This window comes from Bubalus kerabau, chromosome 8 (genome assembly GCF_029407905.1).
Source record: "Bubalus kerabau isolate K-KA32 ecotype Philippines breed swamp buffalo chromosome 8, PCC_UOA_SB_1v2, whole genome shotgun sequence".
Classification (NCBI taxonomy): Eukaryota; Metazoa; Chordata; class Mammalia; order Artiodactyla; family Bovidae; genus Bubalus; species Bubalus kerabau.
This window is the reverse complement of record NC_073631.1, coordinates 11943182-11962486: the sequence shown is the minus strand read 5'-3', so window position 1 is coordinate 11962486 and position 19305 is coordinate 11943182. Positions and strand designations below refer to the sequence as shown.

Below are 19305 nucleotides of genomic sequence, written 5' to 3'. Positions count from 1 at the left end.
TTCTTAACCACTGGACCACCAGGGAAGTCGCGGAGCTGCTGCTTTATTCTGTAATCAGACAGGTGTGAGTTTGACTTGAGTTCTTTCACTTACTAGCTTTCATAGGAATGCTATGAGAGTTTAATAGTGATGATCCGCAGGAAGATTGTCTTGTTGTTGTACAGTTGCTAAGTCATGTCTGGCTCTTGGAGACTCCATGGATTGCAGCATGCCAGCCTTCCCTGTCCTTTACCATCTCTCAGAGTTTGGTCAAACTAATGTCCACTGAGTGGTTGGTGATGCCATCCAAACATCTCATCCTCTGTTGCTCCCGTCTCCTCTTGCCCTCAATCTTTCCCAGCAGCATGGTCTTCCAATGAGTATTGGAGCTTCCAAAGTATTGGAGTTTCAGCTTCAGCATCAGTCCTTCCAATGCATATTCAGGATTGGTTTCCTTTAATATTGACTGGTTTGATCTCCTTGCTTTCCAAGGGACTCTCAAGAGTCTTCTCCAGCACCGCAGTTCAAAAGCATTGTGTCTGGAGCATAGCACACGTTCAAAAAATATTACTGCTCCTGCTCTGTCATTGATGATGACTGTTCCTAGTAGGTAGTCTCATTAGTACTAAACACCATCACCACCAGCCTCAAAGCAAGGCCCACTATCAGTCAGCTCTGGGGCAAGATGAGAAGTCACACCTGCATGTTGGAGGGTTGAGGAGTCCCAGGAAGCTGTGGGGTTTGCAGTGGAGAAGAAAGTGCAACCCCACACATAAAAACAGAGAAGGAGAGGGAATCCTGTAGCTACTCAGCTGAGGGTGTGGGTAGACTGGACTTAAGTTAGGGAGGAAGGGATGCAAACACAAAGCAGATGTCATAGGAAAATCACTGGAACAATTAAATAACTAGAATGGCCAAGATATATTTTAAAAAATCAATTTATATTTCCAGATTATGAACAGAATCTGTACGTCAATCTTATGATTGTGACCCTCCATTTGCTACAAAGATGTCTTTGTTAGTTCTCAAGGATTTGGTACACCTTGGATTTAAATAAAAAGTATAAATCTCTTTCTTTGATCTGGATTAACCAGTTTTTAAACATTTTAAACTAGCTTCTCCAGCAGTTTGGAAAATGTTAATAGAAAGATATTAGTAATGATAATAATATGTATTTATCTTGCTATCATAATTTGATTTAAGAAGAGAGCCAGTTGAGGAAGTAATTAGCCTTCCATTAAAGAAGAGGGTGGTTAAGATAGGCTGGACCTGGGTGTGTGTCCATGATCCCAGAATTCTAGAACCCAATAAATCATTCCCTCACTTACCAAAACTGGGGTAAGCAGGGGAAATACAGGTAAGAATGAGCTGCAAAGCCTCTAAAGGGTTTACAGTCTGGTGAGTGAAGCATGTAAAAACAATTACAATATGATGTGGGAAATAAAGCCTCAAATAACACTCTCTGGGAACCTAGACAAAATGCCTTGCCTGCATGAGGTGGTCATTGAAGATTTCCAGAAGAAGAATGCAGGCTGAATCACTTGAACAGGAATTTTCAGAGGTGGATGGTTGGAGGAGTGAATGGGGAAGAATTTTTAGGGTAGAGAGTGTCTGTTGTTCAGTCGCTCTGTTGTGTCCAACTCTTTGCAACCCCATGGACTGCAGCATGCCAGGCTTCCCTGTCCTTCACCATCTCTGTCTGTAGAGAAAGCTTTTACCTTTTGGAGAACAAGAAGTTCAATGCAGCTGAACATGGGTTACCTATGGGGAAGTGGCAGAAGACATAACTAGGTAGGAACTGATCAGAAGTGGGTTTTTATGCCTCAATAGTAAATTTGGATTCTTCCTATATAGGTGGGGAAGCACTGTGACCAGATAATATTTTAGAAAGATCTTCTGACACTGACATGGAGACTAGATTGAAGGGTTTTGGGACTGAAGACGGAGACTCAAAGTAGGTGACTACCTTATAGTTCAGGTGGGGAGTCATAGGGCTTACACAGAGGTGGTGGGGCTGGAGAGGAAGGAGGAAGAGGACTTGAAAGTTGTGTGGGTGGCGATAGTGGGTGATGGAGTAGAGAAGGGAATCTTAGATTATGTTCTGAATTCTCTTAGGCACTAGGTAATTGGGGATGCCAACCCCAATTTAGAGGCTACAAGACAGGTAAGGGTGAGGGTCCTTCTTTGAAACATACTCTATTCTCTGAATAAAGATCAATAAAGGGATTCTAGGTACAATACTTTCCCCATGTTTTACAAGAAATTAAAAAACCCTTGCTAGTTTGCATTCCCACCAACAGTGCAAGAGGGTTCCCTTTTCTCCACACCCTCTCCAGCATTTATTACTTGTAGACTTTTGGATCACAGCCATTCTGACTGGTGTGAAATGGTACCTCATAGTGGTTTTGATTTGCATTTCTCTGATAATGAGTGATGTTGAGCATCTTTTCATGTGTTTGTTAGCCATCTGTATGTCTTCTTTGGAGAAATGTCTATTTAGTTCTTTGGCCCATTTTTTGATTGGGTCATTTATTTTTCTGGAGTTGAGCTGTAGGAGTTGCTTGTATATTCTCGAGATTAGTTGTTTGTCAGTTGCTTCATTTGCTATTATCTTCTCCCATTCTGAAGGCTGTCTTTTCACCTTGCTAATAGTTTCCTTTGATGTGCAGAAGCTTTTAAGGTTAATTAGGTCCCATTTGTTTATTTTTGCTTTTATTTCCAATATTCTGGGAGGTGGGTCATAGAGGATCCTGCTGTGATGTATGTCAGAGAGTGTTTTGCCTATGTTCTCCTCTAGTTTTATAGTTTCTGGTCTTACGTTTAGATCTTTAATCCATTTTGAGTTTATTTTTGTGTATGGTGTTAGAAAGTGTTCTAGTTTCATTCTTTTACAAGTGGTTGACCAGATTTCCCAGCACCACTTGTTAAAGAGATTGTCTTTAATCCATTGTATATTCTTGCCTCCTTTGTCAAAGATAAGGTGTCCATATGTGCATGGATTTATCTCTGGGCTTTCTATTTTGTTCCATTGATCTATATTTCTGTCTTTGTGCCAGTACCATACTGTCTTGATAACTGTGGCTTTGTAGTAGAGCCTGAAGTCAGGTAGGTTGATTCCTCCAGTTCCATTCTTCTGAGAACAGTGTGGAGATTCCTTAAAAAACTGGAAATAGAACTGCCTTATGATCCAGCAATCCCACTGCTAGGCGTACACACTGAGGAAACCAGAAGGGAAAGAGACACGTGTACCCCAATGTTCATTGCAGCACTGTTTATAATAGCCAGGACATGGAAGCAACCTAGATGTCCATCAGCAGATGAATGGATAAGAAAGCTGTGGTACATATACACAATGGAGTATTACTCAGCCATTAAAAAGAATACATTTGAATCAGTTCTAATGAGGTGGATGAAACTGGAGCCTATTATACAGAGTGAAGTAAGCCAGAAAGAAAAACACCAATACAGTATACTAACGCATATATATGGAATTTAGAAAGATGGTAACAATAACCCTGTGTACGAGACAGCAAAAGAGACACTGATGTATAGAACAGTCTTATGGACTCTGTGGGAGAGGGAGAGGGTGGGATGATTTGGGAGAATGGCATTGAAACATGTAAAATATCATGTATGAAACGAGTTGCCAGTCCAGGTTCAATGCACGATACTGGATGCTTGGGGCTGGTGCACTGGGATGACCCAGAGGGATGGAATGGGGAGGGAGGAGGGAGGAGGGTTCAGGATGGGGAACACATGTATACTTGTGGCGGATTCATTTTGATATTTGGCAAAACTAATACAATTATGTAAAGTTTAAAAATAAAATAAAATTAAAAAAAAGATACTATATAGCCACAAAAAAAATAAATAAAATTAAAAAAAAAATAGGATTTTAAAAATTAAAAAAAAATAAATAAAAATAATAAACACTTGCTCCTTGAAAGGAAAGCTATGACAAACCTAGATAGCATATTAAAAAGCAAAGACATCATTTTGCCAGCAAAGGTCCCTATAGTCAAAGCTATGTTTTTTCCAGTAGCCATGTACGGATGTGAAAGTTGGACCGCAAAGAAGGCTGAGTGCCAAAGAATTGATGCTTTTGAATTGTGATGTTGGATAAGGCTCTTAAGAGTCTCTTGGACTGCAAGGAAATCAAACCAGACAATCCTAAAGGAAATCTAACCCTGAATATTCACTGGAAGGACTGATGCTGAAGCTCCAATACTTTGGCCACTTGTTGAGAGGGTGAGAAGGGTAGATAGTGTCACTGACTCAATGGACATGAATTTGAGCAAACTCTGGGAGATAGTGGAGGGCAGAGGAGCCTGGCACACTGCAGTCCATTGGGTCGCAAAGAGTCAGACATGACTTAGCAACTGAACAATAGCAACAATCTCCCAGACATTTTTTTCTTCCCCAGGAATGCTATCCTCCATATTTCTGCAAATTCAAGAGCTATCTATTCTTCTAGGTCCAACACAAATCCCAACTGGTCTTTGGATTCTCCACCAGACAAAAGTAATCTGTTCAGGGGTTCGCTCCTATAGCTCTGTTCTTCTGAGAATCAGTATAGGATTGTTTTAAGAATGTGATTCTGGAGCGAGACTGTGTGGGTTTAACTTTACCTGAATCACATCTGAGTCGTCTGGTCTAATGACTCTCTGCTTCCATTTTCTCATCTGAAAAAAGGAGCTAAGATTAGCACCTACCTCACAAGCTTATTTGACTACTAAATGAGTTCATGTGGATAAAGCAATTCAAACAATGCCAGGCACATAGGAAGTATTCATAAATTCTGCCTGTTACAGGCATTCCTCTTCTGGTACTAAACCCTTCCTAAATTGTATTTTAATTATTTATGTAAATTTTCCTGATGAGACGGTCAGCTTCTTGGGGTTAGGAATCACCTTTTGAATTTCTTTCAGCATCAGTAACCATGCCTTACACAACAAATATTTATTAATTCATCAGTCTGTTCTGTATTATTGTTTTGAAGTACAGAGTGTTCTTGTTTAGGACAAGCAATACAGTTCAACCTATTTTTTCTGGGGGCTTCAGCCAAGTGTTTTAAATAATTTGAGAGTTTATCATTGATGGCTGAGACATGTTGTCATTCATATTTATGGTTTTCCTGCTGCTGAATATTTGGTCAGGAATGCAACCACCAATTATTCAATTTTTCTAGTGGGAAACATGATCTTCTTTATGACTCAGTTTCCAGGAATGGCTGAAAACTGAGGACTATCTATGCTTTTCTAAAGAACACTAATATACATTGTCTCAGATCTCATAATTTCTTACTTTTTCTGCCTACCTCCCTGACACTAAGCCAAGAGAAGAACTTCCTTAGTGTGGGTACAGTTGCCCACCCACACAATAATTGTGTGGTCTAGTAATTCTAGACCATATTTTCCCAATTTAATTGTGAGTATATATATCTGTGAATCCGTATATTTGTCCTTTAATTTTCTTTTTTGTAGCATCCTTGTCTGGTTTTAGTATCAGAGTAATAACTGGCCTCATAAAATGAGTTTGGAAGTGCTCCTTCCTTTTCAGTTTTTTTGGAAGAGTTTAAGAAGGATTGGAAAAATTGTTTCAGTATTTGATAAAATTCACCAGTGAAGCCATCTGGTCCAGGGCTTTGATTTGTTGGAAAAATTTACATTACTGATTCAATCTCCTTGCTCATTATTGGTCTGTTCAGATTTTCTATTACTTCATGATTCAGTCTTGATAAGTTATATGTTTCTAGGAATTTATCCATTTTTCTAAATTATTTAATTTGCATATATTTTCATATTCTCTTGTGATCCTTTGTATTTCTGAGGTACTAGTTGTAATGTCTCCTGTTTCATTTATAATTTTTTTTTACTGTTTCTTTCTTTAAAACTTATTGGAGTATAGTTGATCTACTATGATTTTAATTTTATGGAAAATCTTCTGCCATCCATTTACTTTCAGCCCGTGAGTGTCAATAAAGAAAGCTTACATGAATCTCTTATAGGCAGCATAGGGTTGGATCTTGTTTCCCTATCCAGCCACTCTGTCTTTTAACTGGAGAATTTAACCATTAACATTTAGCATAACTATAAGGATTTACTATTGACATTTTGTTAATTGCTTTTTGATTGTTTTGTAGTTCCTCTCTTGTCTTTCTTTGTGAATTAATGACTTTTTGTAGTGTTATGCTTTAATTCTTTTCTCTTTGTCATTTGTGTTTCTGTTATATTTGTTTACTTGATGATCACCATGAGGCTTTCAAAATGCACTTCATATTTATAACAGCCTAATTTAAACTGATAACTATTTAACTTCAATTGCATAAGAGAGTTTTACGTATTTACTTGCCCCTCTCCTATTTTTTGTTGTTGATACCATAATTTGCACATTTTTATGTTGTTTATTAATTAACAAAATATTGCAACAGCAGTTATTTTATCACTCTTACTTTTAACTTGTGTGCTACAATTCACAGTGATTTTCACATTACCATTGCAGTTGATCAAGGGCCACATCAGCAATGGGAGGGAGATAGTTACAAAGTGGGAGGCCAGAGCACAGGTTCAGGTAGGTCCAGATAAGCTCAGAAGCAAGACTCTCTGTATATCTCTAGGCTTTCCTCCCATTTCTTTCCTCGGGGTTCATTGTCAGATTTGTTTCTTTCCTGCTCTTCCTTCTCTCATTTTATTTTTCACTTTTCTTGTTTTATTTTCCTGTGTCTTCTTTCCTCTTCAGTCACCCTCTGCCCAACACGGAAGCCCTTTCCCTTCTCTGTCTTCCTCTTACCTTTGAACAGCTGTCCTCTGCACTTTTTTTTCCTCAGGCCTCTGGAGAGGAGAGGAACTTTCTATTGTTAGGTAGATACATGCTTGCAGTTCTGGGAACCATTCTGAGCCACTCATATCTCCTCCCACATTCTGATCTAAAATTTCTATTGACAGCATCAGCCTCATTCTTGACTTTAGGGGCCACTTTTAGCTTTCAGGGTTGGTTCCTATCTCACTTGTACAAATTGTGATATGATCTGAGGGTGTTCCCACTGGTTTCTGTAGCTTTCACTAGCTAAATTGCTCTTGCTGTTCTCCACTTAATACTAAATGCAACCAGTGACAATACTGGTTTGATTAACTCCCAAGAAGTGGTTCTCTACTTTGTGATTTTGTCCACCAGGGACATTTGGCATTATCTGGAGACATATTGGTTGTTACAGTTGGGTAGCAGGGAGGGATGCTAGCATCGAATGGGTAGAGGTCAAGGAGTCTATGAAATATCCTAAGATGCATAGGACAAGGGCTTTCCTGATAGCTTAGTTGGTAAAGAATCCATCTGCAGTGCAGCAGGAGACCCTGGTTTGATTCCTGGGTTGGGAAGATCCTCTAGAGAAGGGATAGGCTGCCCACTCCTGTATTCTTGGGCTTCCCTTGTGGTTCAGCTGGTAAAGAATCCGCCAGCAATGCAGGAGACCTGGGTTCGATCCCTGGGTTGGGAAGATCCCCTGGAGAAGGGAAAGGCTTCCCCCCTCAAAAGAGGTTATCCAGTCTAATATGTTGAGAATACTGGGAATGAGAAACTCTGATCCAAAGGTATTTATCTTGGAACTTGCAGATAGAGTGAATATGCAAATAATAACAGGATTAATCAAAACCAAGTTAAATATTAATAAATTAAGACAAGCAGTAGGGCATCTTGAGGTGGCAAACTATAAATTTCCCTGCTTTAATAACAGCAGAAATAATTCTTTGTGCTCTACCTGCCTTCTGATTTTTACTTATAAAAATTATATTCACTAGCTCTCTCATCCGTCCCAGCCACCCTGTGAGCCTGGTATGTGAGATATTTAGAATATAAAGAAACTGAAGGGTAGAGAATACGATGACTCTCCTTAGGACCCTGGCCAAACATAGATTCGTGGATTTTTATCCAAGGCGAAAAACACAGGGCTGTTCATACAGCTCAACTGGAGCTATAATGGCAGAAAATAAGGGCAGAAACTAAAGCTGCTGTCACAAAGAAAGGACTCTCCCAGTTCTCCATTTGGTATTTAAAAATAAGAGTGAAAATGGCATAGCTTGAATCTGAGCTAATGCTTGCCGCTTTGTGAATGCTCTAACAGTGCATTGCCTTCGAAACAAATTGGCCCTCGTCTACAAAGGTTTCTTTTTTGTACTCTTGCAAACTCATTTTTAATGGCTTGTATGGCATCGCTGTGCCCCTGAGCTGTAATGAAGCACTCTGCAAGTCACCGCACGCGAGTCAGAAATGAATCTCACAGAGAGGAAAATGCTGGAACGTTAATAGGTTTTAATCCTAGGTAAGCAAACCTAATTGAGCCACTACCATGTGCTTTTTAAATCTAAATGTCATGAAATTTTCAGTGGTTTTCTCTTGCCTGCAAATCAGTTTTGGTCCAGAGACGGCCAAGTAGGGATGAGAAGGGAAAAATCTCAAATACGCATACTGCCCAGAAGCACACCTTGAGAAGGGTGCAAGAATCATCCAGGCAAAACAAAGAAATAATTGATGGCACACGGGGGAAACTGGCTTCATAGGGCAGCGTGTGAAAAGCCTGCAGGTGCAGCAAGCATACATACCACAGTATATGTGATCCTATCTTCAGTGTCTTGGGTGGAGAAGGGGTGTTGAAATCTGAAAATCTCTCGTTATGTGGGTTTTCCCCTTCGGTTTTCATTTAAGTGGAAAAGCAGTGTTTGTATATCGCACTTTATGGTACTGACACTGGCCAATTTACTGAGTGAGATTTAATTGCCAAGCACCCAGTTTCAAACTTCATTTTGTGCAGTACCTTGACAGCTTTTGATAAATGCTTAATCATTCTGAAAACAATGATCTCTGAATATTGAAGTGCAACAAATTGGTTTTATGCTGGTAAGACTTTCTGTGTATGCGGGAGTCTGGAGGCATGTTTTGAATTTCCCCCCTAGCTGGTGTTTGCCTGTGGACACAGAGATAGCCCCAAGGCCTCACGTTCAGGCCCTCTGGGGGCCATGAGTGTTGGCCCCACTTTCATTATGCTTCTCAGTGCTTAATGTGTTAATTGTTACAAACAGAACCACAGGGATGCTCCTCTTCTCTCTAATGGAAGGGAAATTGTGGACCTGGTCATAGCACAGCAGACTGAAATAAGCTGAACTATAGAAATGTTGAGGCCCTACAAAAATACATTGAAAATTAGCCATATTTTCAAGTTTGCCTTCATATGTCTTTGCAAAGCTTACTATGTACAAGGTGTGGTTCCAAGGGCTTTATTACTCTAATCCTTCTAAAGCTTTTCATAGGTACTATTATCATACCTATTTTAAATGATGAAACTGAGGCACAGGGAGGTTAAATAATTCACCAAAGCTGACACAGCTCATAAGAAACATATGTAGGATTTGAATCCAGACCGTCTCTGGAGCCTTTGGGTGTGCCTAAACATTCTCTACAGACCAAGTAGTAGTATGAATATTCGCTAGTGAATTGCACTAATTTTAGAGACCCTCTGTTGTGTTTTCTTATTATCTAAGGCTATGAATAATTTGCAGCTACTCAAAAAGCCTAATAGGTCTGAAAAATTTTGGTCCCACTCAAGTGCACTCCTCAACACCCTACAGATGCCCCCTTCTACAGATTTAACAGCCTCTATATAGTGGTTCTACCAACATTTTAGATCAGTATTTAAACCAAGGCTGCAAATCTTCTCAGATCATAAGCAAACATTCTGGTATCCTGGAACATACTTGGGAGAGTCAGGATAAAGAAGAAAACAAAGTTCAATATGTCCTTCCCATGACCTGCAATGTTATAAATTTGCAACAGTTAGTAGTCCCAATGACTCTTTCTTATCTTGTGGCTTTGGAAAATGGAAGAAATAGAGAGAGAAAGATAGATTCAGAAGGTCAAGGATGGTGCTTTCCATACTTTAATGTGCTGATGAATCTCCCAGAGACCTTGTTAAATTAAGCAGGTTCTTTTTTGTAGGTATAGGGTGTGTCCAGAAATCCTGGATTTCTATTAAACATCTAGATATTGCTGATGCTACTGGTCCATGGGTCATATTTTGATGCAAGGATCTATAATCAACTAAGAGCATCACCACCACTTGGAAGGTTGTTAGAAGTGCAGACTCTTGGATTCTAAGCCAAGCCTAATGAATCAGAATCTACATTTCAACAAAATCTCCAGGTGATTTATTTGCACATTAATTGTTTGAGAAATAGCAGTCTAGAGTGTTCTTCACATGATGAAGATGGACATAAATCTTTCAACACACCTGCAAATGAATTGCCATGGTGGAAAGAAAGACAGATAATATAAAGTTCTCATTGGAAGTTCCATTTAGGATGTTCCTGGTGGCTCAGTGGTGAAGAATCCACCTACCAATGCAGGAGAGGTACAAGTTCTATCCCTGGTCCAGGAAGATCCCACCTGCTGTGGAGCAGCTAAGCCTGTGCACTACAACTACCGATCCTGTGCTCTAGAGCCTGCAAGCCACAACTACTGAAGCCCACACACCTAGAGCCTGTGCTGTGCAACAGGAGAAGCTACCGCAATGGGAAGCTTGCCTGCTGCAACTAGAGAGAGGTCGGCACAGCAACGGAGACCCCGCACAGCCAAAAATAAATAAATAAATAAAGAAGTTTGTATAAAAAATTAAGTCTTATATACCTCTTTTCTTTGTGACTGCTTCAATAGCTGAAAAAGCACCTGGAATATACTATTGAAAGCTAACTTTCAAAAGTTTGTAGCATCTTTTATTTAGAGGTGATATTTACCTCACGTTATTTCCTCTTTAGGATCAGGCTATCATGCAAACACTTGAACATTGAGAATTTAGAAGAATGACAAGAATTTCTCCATCTCTGGATGGCCGAGTCACCTGCAGAATGCTATATGGTGCCGTCAGCCTGGACTGGGATTGGACACTACTGTGCCCCATGTGGAGATGCCAGTGGGCTTGTAGTAAATACTGGTCCTTCTCATACCAAGTGCCCAGGCCCCTATGGGGGCAGAGGGATGAAGGTCTAACCTCCTCCCTCAACATGAATGGTAGCTACCCCAGAGGGCAGCTGTTGTGGGGCAGGTTTGGGGAGGGCAACCCTAAGTTGGCTGGGGTGCCATTGATCAGGGAAGAGTGGAGACTAAGAACCCATCCCAGAGAGGAGGAGAGATGGTGGGAGGTAGGACCAGGCCAGGCTTCAAGCCACATGAAACCTGCCCCCTTCCCGCCCTGCCATGCCCCATTGTCCTATTAAACTCCATTAACACAACACAAAATTCAAAGATCATATCTCATCTCTCCCTCTTCTGGTAAGACCTCTTTACTTACCAGAAGAACTATTTACTTTTTCTGAGCCCTGGTGTCTTCAGCCATGAAATGGAGATAATAATAGTGAATCCTACCTCCTGGGGTTCTTGTGAGGATTGACTGAGCTGTTGAGTGGACATCCTTATCATAGCACCTGGCACATAGTAGCACTCAACAGATGATAGCTGTTATTCAGAGAATAAAGTTATCATGTACTCGTCCATGGTACAGTTATATATTTATTAATTTGATTGTTAGCGATGATCATTTGATATAAATTGAAACATCCTATTTCCATAAAGGTCAGTTTGTGTATGTCACCCATAACAATCATGTCATCAGGATTCATCAGGATGTCAATCCTTCTTCCTGGATTCCACCTGGCCCACTGGAGGATTGGATTTTTTCCTTCCTGAGGGACTAGCAACTCTGTTCTTCCCTAGAATCAGCTTACTTTTGTGCTGAGCGTATGTAGGCTTTCTTCCTCTTGGCTTCCTCTTTCTTACTCTTGGCTCCTCTGTCCATGGAATTCTCCAGACAAGAATACTGGAGTGGGTTGCCATTCCCTTCCCAATCCAGGGATTGAACCTGGGTCTCCTGCATTGCAGGCAGATTCTTTCCCATCTGAGCCATCAGGGAAGCCTGTTTTCTTTCTATTAGTACCCATATATTTTCTGAATCAATGATCTGCAAAGTATAAGTAATATAAAGGATCCCCTTAGGTAAATATTTGCTGCTCAGAAATATTGCTTTCTGAGCAGAGACAAAGGTTCCCTTTAAGTCTCGTGTTGAGGAGATTGGTGGTCTGTCTATTCGATGCCTGCTACTTGCCCCTTCATCACATCCGTTACAGGGAGAGTGGAATTATCCCCACTCAGATTTATGTGGGCCTTTCTTTGGGTCATAAAACCAACTCCAGGCTAATTGTATTCTTCTTATTGAATAATAAATGAAGATCAAGGTCTGCTTGGCTCTGAATATAAGCCAACTTGAGTGTGAGTTGAATATCAAGGCCAATAGGCCTTTTCTGCAAATAAACACTGCTTTTTAGATTCGTTAAAAACCAAACAAAAGAAGAAGCAACCACAGCAAAAATAACCCAAGCCACGAATGGTTCAACAGAAAAAGAACAGTCTCTTCAGGGACCTCGGATCCCAGGTGGCGCGCATCTGGATGTCTTTAGTGTTGCAGGACTTTGAATGCTGAGGGCTGAAAATACTACAGCCTGGCTTTCCCTGGTATCGATTTCCCTCATACTGATTTAGTGGCAAGCCTTTTGGCATCTCTCTACCACTTCCAGCAGCTGAGCTTTGGCCCCAGAAGGCTTTATTTAATGAAAACTTGGGGCTTATGCTGTGAGGAAGCTGCCCCAGGAATTGAGCTTGTAGATATCCCGATGGAGAAAGCATGCAGACAGGAGTCATGTGCTCAGACCATTCAGAGGATGGGGTGATGATATGAAGCCTCCACTAGAGTATTTGTGTTAGAAGAGGGAGCAGCAGCCCTTGGATGACTGTTGAAAGTGAACAGAAGCTCTTGTTACTGAAAGATAAAGTGCTTACATGAAATATGTACAAAAGTTTCACTGGGAGAGGAAATCGGGGGGAGGGGGCCATGTATTAGGATTTTGGAGAAGACTGTGTGGCTGTACCTTAGAGCCTGATTACAGACAGTGATGGACTGCCCAGGTTGCTCAGCAGCAAAGAACCTGCCTGCCAGTGCAGGAGACATGGGTTCGAGCCCTGGGTTGGGAAGATCCCCTAGAGAAGGAAATGGCAACCCACTCCAGTATTCTTGTCTGGAGAATCCCATGGACATGGGACTGGTGTCGCAAAAGAGTTGGACACGATTTAGCAGCTGAACAACAACACAGATATTGATGGCCTTTGGGAGTTAAACTGGAGCATTTTTTAAAAAATAAACTTTCTGTTTTGGAACAATTTTGGATTTACGGAACAATTGTAACCATAGTACAGGGAGGTCCCATAGGCTCTTCATTCAGTTTCCCTTATTAGTAACATCTCAGATTACTTACATTACTATGGTACATTTGTTACAACTAATAAATGAATATTGAAAAATTATTATTGGCTAAAGTCCATACTTTATTCATATTTCCTTTGTTTTTACCTAATGTCTTTTTTTTTTTTTTCCAAGATCTCATGCATATTGCGTTAGTCATTTTGTCTCCTAAGGCTCCTCTGGGCTGTGATAGTTCCCAAACTTTCTTTGTTTTTGATGACGTTGGCAATTTTGAGGAGTACTGGTTAGATATTTAATCAAATGCCCCTCAGCTGAGAACACGGGATTTGTTTCATGCTTTTCTCATGATTAGACTGAGATTATGTGTTTCAAGGAGGAAGATCCCAGAGGTGAGGTATATGCGATCCACATTACTTATTACTGTTAATGCACCAAGAGTGTTTTCAATGGAAAACTGAACTGGAGCAGGTATTGAGTGTCAGAAATTAAGAGTATTTTACCCTCCAATTGTATATTTCAGTGGAAGTTAAAAGGGACACATTAAAGAACCAGCAATATTAATGAACCATACAAATACCCATCAGATGATGATTATTACAAGGAAAAAAAATAGTTTCACTTATCACAAAAATGAAATCATAGAAACATGTGAACAAGGGGAAGAATGAAACATACCTGACCCCAGTTCCAGTTGCAAACTGAAAGAGTTCCAATTTCACAAACTAATTTTCCTTGAAATAGCCTTGTCAGGGAGAAGATCTAAAGAACATAAGTCTGAAACTTAGACACTACCCATTCAGAAAGGGATTGTTAATAAGAGAGATTTAGGAGTTTCTCATCATACCCTGATTGTTACAGGGTAGAGGTCTTTAGGAAATAGCCAGTTGGTGATCTGACCCTCTATGGCTCCCCTGTCCAGAAAGGTATTGATTTTTAAAAGTAGAAATTAAAAAAAAGTCACAAAAAAACAATCACAACCATACATTTTTGTACTTTTGGAGTGTAAGGTCTTCATCTTATCTGCATTAAGGACTTGGTGCAGTTTGTTGTACTCTCAGGGCCTCATACCTCAGAAATTGTGTCTTTGACTACTTTAGTGAGACTAGGCAATTTTCATCCTGGCTGAGGCCCCAGAGTCATCTACTTGAGTCACTGGAGTGGTTATAAGCATGAAGGACTAAAATGCATCCCTGCTGATGGCAGTAGACAACCTTTTTGGCCTTGAACGTCCCAGGTTAGCATCTTCTGTTGGAGTGGTTGAGGGGAGAATTTGAAGGGAACTGTATTAGTTTGCTAGAACTGCTGTAACAGAGATCCACAGACAGAGTGGTGTAGGCAGCAGAAATTTATTTTCACACAGTCTTGGAGGTGAGAAGTCTAAGACGAAGGTGACAGCAGGCTTGATTTCCTCCTGAGGAAGGAATCCTTGGCTTGCAGATGGCCTCCTTCTCCCTGTCTTTACCTGGTCTCCCCTCTGTGTGTATCTGTATTCTAATCTCCTCTTCTTATAAGGGGACCGGTCATACTGCATTAGTGCTTACGCTAATGAACTCAGTTAGCTGTAAGTACCAATCTAAAGGCCCTATTTCCAAATAGAGCCACATTCTGAGGTGCTGGGGATTAAGATTTCGACCTACAAATCTTGGAGGGACAATGTGGAGTCCATAACAAGAAAGGCAAAGGATTTGATAAAGAAGGCACACCTCACCGTCCAGGCCTGGGTTTCCAGGAGTCTGGGATAACTGACATCTGATGCTTACCTTTGGCTGGGCTGTTTGAGGGGATTATAACAATGGAGAAAAATGTGAACAGGAGCACTTCATGTGGGGGAGAGAACGTGCTGTGTAATACGCTTTGTCAGTTGCCCATTTCTGGAAGTTACCTGCGGTGTTTGCACAGCTGTTCCAGCATTGTCCATACTGGCAGCCCGAAGGCTGATTTCCTGGTGAATTTTCACCTAATTTCCTTTGCATCTGCCTTATATGTGATAGTTTCATTCCTGCACTTAAAAAAAAATGCATCAGCCTCTATGCTGACATTAATTTACAGTGAGAAATGTAATCATCTAGTGGACTGGATACTCTGGCTTCTTGACTAGCGTGTGCTTTCCCTACAGGCAGGTCTAAGCGGGAAGCCAAATTATCATCAGAGGGTGGCTTGGTGAGCATGGAATCAGGCCAGGGGAGTTCGTTATGAGATTTGGCATTCCTGAGCTTTTTATTCTTTATACCAAGCAGCGCTGAGAAGCACAGACTCGCTGACTGTGGCTGGCTGCCTCTGCCCTTGCTGTTCCCTCCGACTTTCCATTGTTCCCTCGGGTGAGCTACGTGTAAAGCAGGACCCAGCTCAACCACCTCCTCCTCTGGAAAGCCTTGATCTTCCCCCAGACAGAGGTATTCCTCTTCTTCCTTACCCTTGTAGTTCTTTATGCTAAGTGTGTATTTTGCATCATGTTCTGTGGTTATTAACCCACCTGCCTGCTCACTGAGCTCCAAGGAACTTGAGTCAAGGGACTTTTTATCATGGCAGATGGTCAGTGTTCAATAAATACTCGATTAATGGGAGCAGTGGTTATGATGAGTTACATTATGCTAAGGCTTTTTAAAATTTTTTAACTGGAGGATAATTGCTTTACAATATTGTGTTAGTTTCTGCCCTGCATCAACCTCTAAGGCTTTATATATTCTGTTTGCTTTATAGTTTCAAACACTTTCCACTAAGCTGTTTATAAGGCATGAGCTTATATTACACTCATAGCTGTGAGACAGGCAGAGAAAAGATGCTTCGAGGCTAGATGATTTATCCAACTCTCAACACGCTTTCCACCAAGACTGTTTGTCTTTGGAACTGAATCTTGTCTCCCTTCTGAGTGCATGGTGTTCTCCTGCCAAAGGGACCTTCTCAGCTCTGTCTTACTGGGGAGAGTTCTGCATTCCAGAACCCTTTTCTCCCCTCTTTTGAGCAGCCAACCTCTCCTCAGGCATCTTCCTTCCAATTTCCGGGTCAAACTCTCATTCCCTCTGAAACCTAGTCTTCAGGAAAAAGCAATGTGATTAAGTTTAATTTACACTAAGATGTTAATAATCTCTGAGACGTATTCACATTTTAAGATTTTAACAGTAAATTCCTTATAGCACTCATGCATCTATATATATATATTCATGTTAGTGTGTATTTGTGTGTGTTTGCTGCTGCTGCTGCTGCTAAGTTGCTTCAGTCGTGTCCGACTCTGTGCAACCCCACAGACGGCAGCCCACCAGGCTCCCCCATCCCTGGGATTCTCCAGGCAAGAACACTGGAGTGGGTTGCCATTTCCTTCTCCAATGGATGAAAGTGAAAAGTGAAAGTGAAGTCGCTCAGTTGTGTCTGATTCTTAGCAACCTTGTGGACTGCAGCCTACCAGGCTCCTCCATCCATGGGATTTTCCAGGCAAGAGTACTGGAGTGGGGTGCCATTGCCTTCTCCGTTGTGTGTGTTTAATTGTGTTAAATATACATTCGGTAAAAATTTCCTGGACCTTTAGGAGGTTTTTCTTTTCTTTCTTTTTAAAAGAAATTCCTATAGCTTGCAGTCCAAATGCTACCATGAATGAGTCCTTCAGATGATCAGCAACTAGTCATTATAACCTTTGGGGGAGACACAGCGCTTCACAAATGAGTCATTAGTTCTGGGCCCAGAGAACAAATCTGAAGGACCTTTTCATATCTTATAATTAAATACATTCTGCAGCTCGAAGATAAACATGCTGATCTGACAGCGAGTTAAGGAGGTTTATCAGCATTTGTGCACCTGCAGAGTTACACTAAAAGACATGACTTCATTAAAACTCCCTGTGCTTGTGAGAACAATGAGGAATGGTTGTAGGTGTAGAAAAGAAAGACACTACTAGACGGCGGCTTTAAGCTCATCTTTGAAGGGATGAACTCATTCTATCCGACATGTCCAGCTGTGCAAACAGCAGCACCGAGTGAGCTGCCGTTAGCCGCGCTAATACACAGGCTCAGAAGAGAGGCTGGGCCTCGTGAAAGCGATGCGAATGTTTAATGTACTTGAACGCTATGAATGCGGCATGGAGGGGGAATGAGAGCCCCAGAAGTGACAGGAGATATTTTGCTCACTGTCATGAAAGGAGATTGTATTTTCAGGGCCTTCTAGGAACATTTCTCTTGCCAGAGACTTTTTGCCTTTTGAGGCCAATATTTCCTAAGATGAAAAAACAATACAAAACATCAATTTTTCAAAAAAAAAATCCGTAGAGAGACAACAAGGGTTGCCACAGTTACCATTGTTCTCACATAGAATCTCAGAATGAGGAAACTGTAGGGGTGTGTGTGTGTGTGTGTGTGTGTGTTGAAACTTCACCTGTAAGAACATCTCAGGCTACAGAATCGACAGGTGGGGTGAGACTGCAACAGGAAACCAGAGCCTGGGCTAGAAGCCCCAGTCATGAAAGTACTAGAAAGTGGTTTGAAGGGAGCAGAAATCAGGTTCTAGAAGGCTTGGCAATACATAGAAGGGTCCAGGAGCGAGGCAGACCTTGAATCTGTGCTGACCTTGTCTGAGGATGTGATGGTGGGAATGGATTCTTTGTGTGAGTAATCTGAGCTGAGCATGGGACAAATGGAAGAGAGTGGAGTGGAGGGAACCCAGCAAATCCTAGTCCTCTGCAGACACATCCCCAACCCTCATGGCACTGCCATAGAAATAAAAGAATAGAGTATCCATAACACATCCTTTCTTATTTCCCTAAGACCTCAAATTGCTATTTTTGAAACATTCCTGAGTAGTGCAGAATATATATAGGTTGATGTCTTTATTAGTATTAGGAGCTGAATATTGTGGATTGTACTCATGTACAAGGGCCTAAACTGATTGCATCTTTTTGAGAGTTGGTCTAGAAACATCGCTCTTCCACTCTGGATTTACATAGTCAGGAAAGCTTTTAATACCCTATATAAAAGAGAGTGCTTCTGAAAATTTCACTGAAGTCTATAATTACACTTTTCCGTATTTGAGTCATGTTTCACTAAAAATATATCACCTCTTCATCTTCTTGGTAGAATGCATGATAAGAACTAAAATAATCTGTTTTTAAAGAAAGTTAACTTATTGAAATGTTAGCATGGATAGAGTCAGAGACGTGGTAAAAGATACAATTCCATGTTGCAAATGATTTCAGTAGTGTTTTTAGAAACATGGGTAAATTCTCTTCAATAACGTTATATATGCCTAGTTGATGTCTCTAGATAAACTATAAAGTCCTTTAAGAATGTTATTTGCTTCCTTTTACATCCCCTATCAACCTGACACAATACTCAGCATGGTATAAAAATATGAAACATACATAACTAGCACAATCACTTCAGTGCAGTTCAGTCGCTCAGTCGTGTCCGACTCTTTGCGACCCCATGAATCGCAGCACACCAGGCCTCCCTGTCCATCACCAACTCCCAGAGTTCACTGAGACTCATGTCCATCGAGTCAGTGATGCCATCCAGCCATCTCATCCTCTGTCGTCCCCTTCTCCTCCTGCCCTCAATCCCTCCTGGCATCAGGGTCTTTTCCAATGAGTCAGCTCTTCACATCAGGTGGCCAAAGTATTAGAGTTTCAGCATCAACATCAGTCCTTCCAATGAACACCTAGGACTGATCTCCTTTAGGATGGACTGGTTGGATCTCCTTGCAGTCCAAGGGACTCTCAAGAGTCTTCTCCAACACCACAGTTCAAAAGCATCAATTCTTCGGCACTCAGCTTTCTTTATAGTCCAACTCTCACATCCATACACGATTACTGGAAAAACCATAGCCTTGACTAGACAGACCTTTGTGGACAAAGTAATGTCTCTGCTTCTTAATATGCTGTCTAAGTTGGTCATAAGTTTCCTTCCAAGGAGTAAGCGTCTTTTAATTTCATGGCTGCAATCACCATCTGCAGTGATTTTGGAGCCTAGAAAAATAAAATCAGCCACTGTTTCCACTCTTTCCCCATCTATTTGCCATGAAGTGATGGGACCAGATGCCATGATTTTAGT

General features: G+C 41.1%; 1 long non-coding RNA gene across 1 annotated transcript in view; it reads left to right on the top strand.

Annotated features, from left to right (window-relative positions):
- The window catches only part of LOC129658857 (uncharacterized), a 442729-nt gene that overhangs the window by 66986 nt on the left and 356438 nt on the right, over nt 1–19305 (top strand). Inside the window, exon 3 of the long non-coding RNA XR_008717538.1 lies at nt 15511–15666. This is a non-coding gene — a long non-coding RNA (uncharacterized LOC129658857). The remainder of the gene's footprint in view (nt 1–15510; nt 15667–19305) is intronic.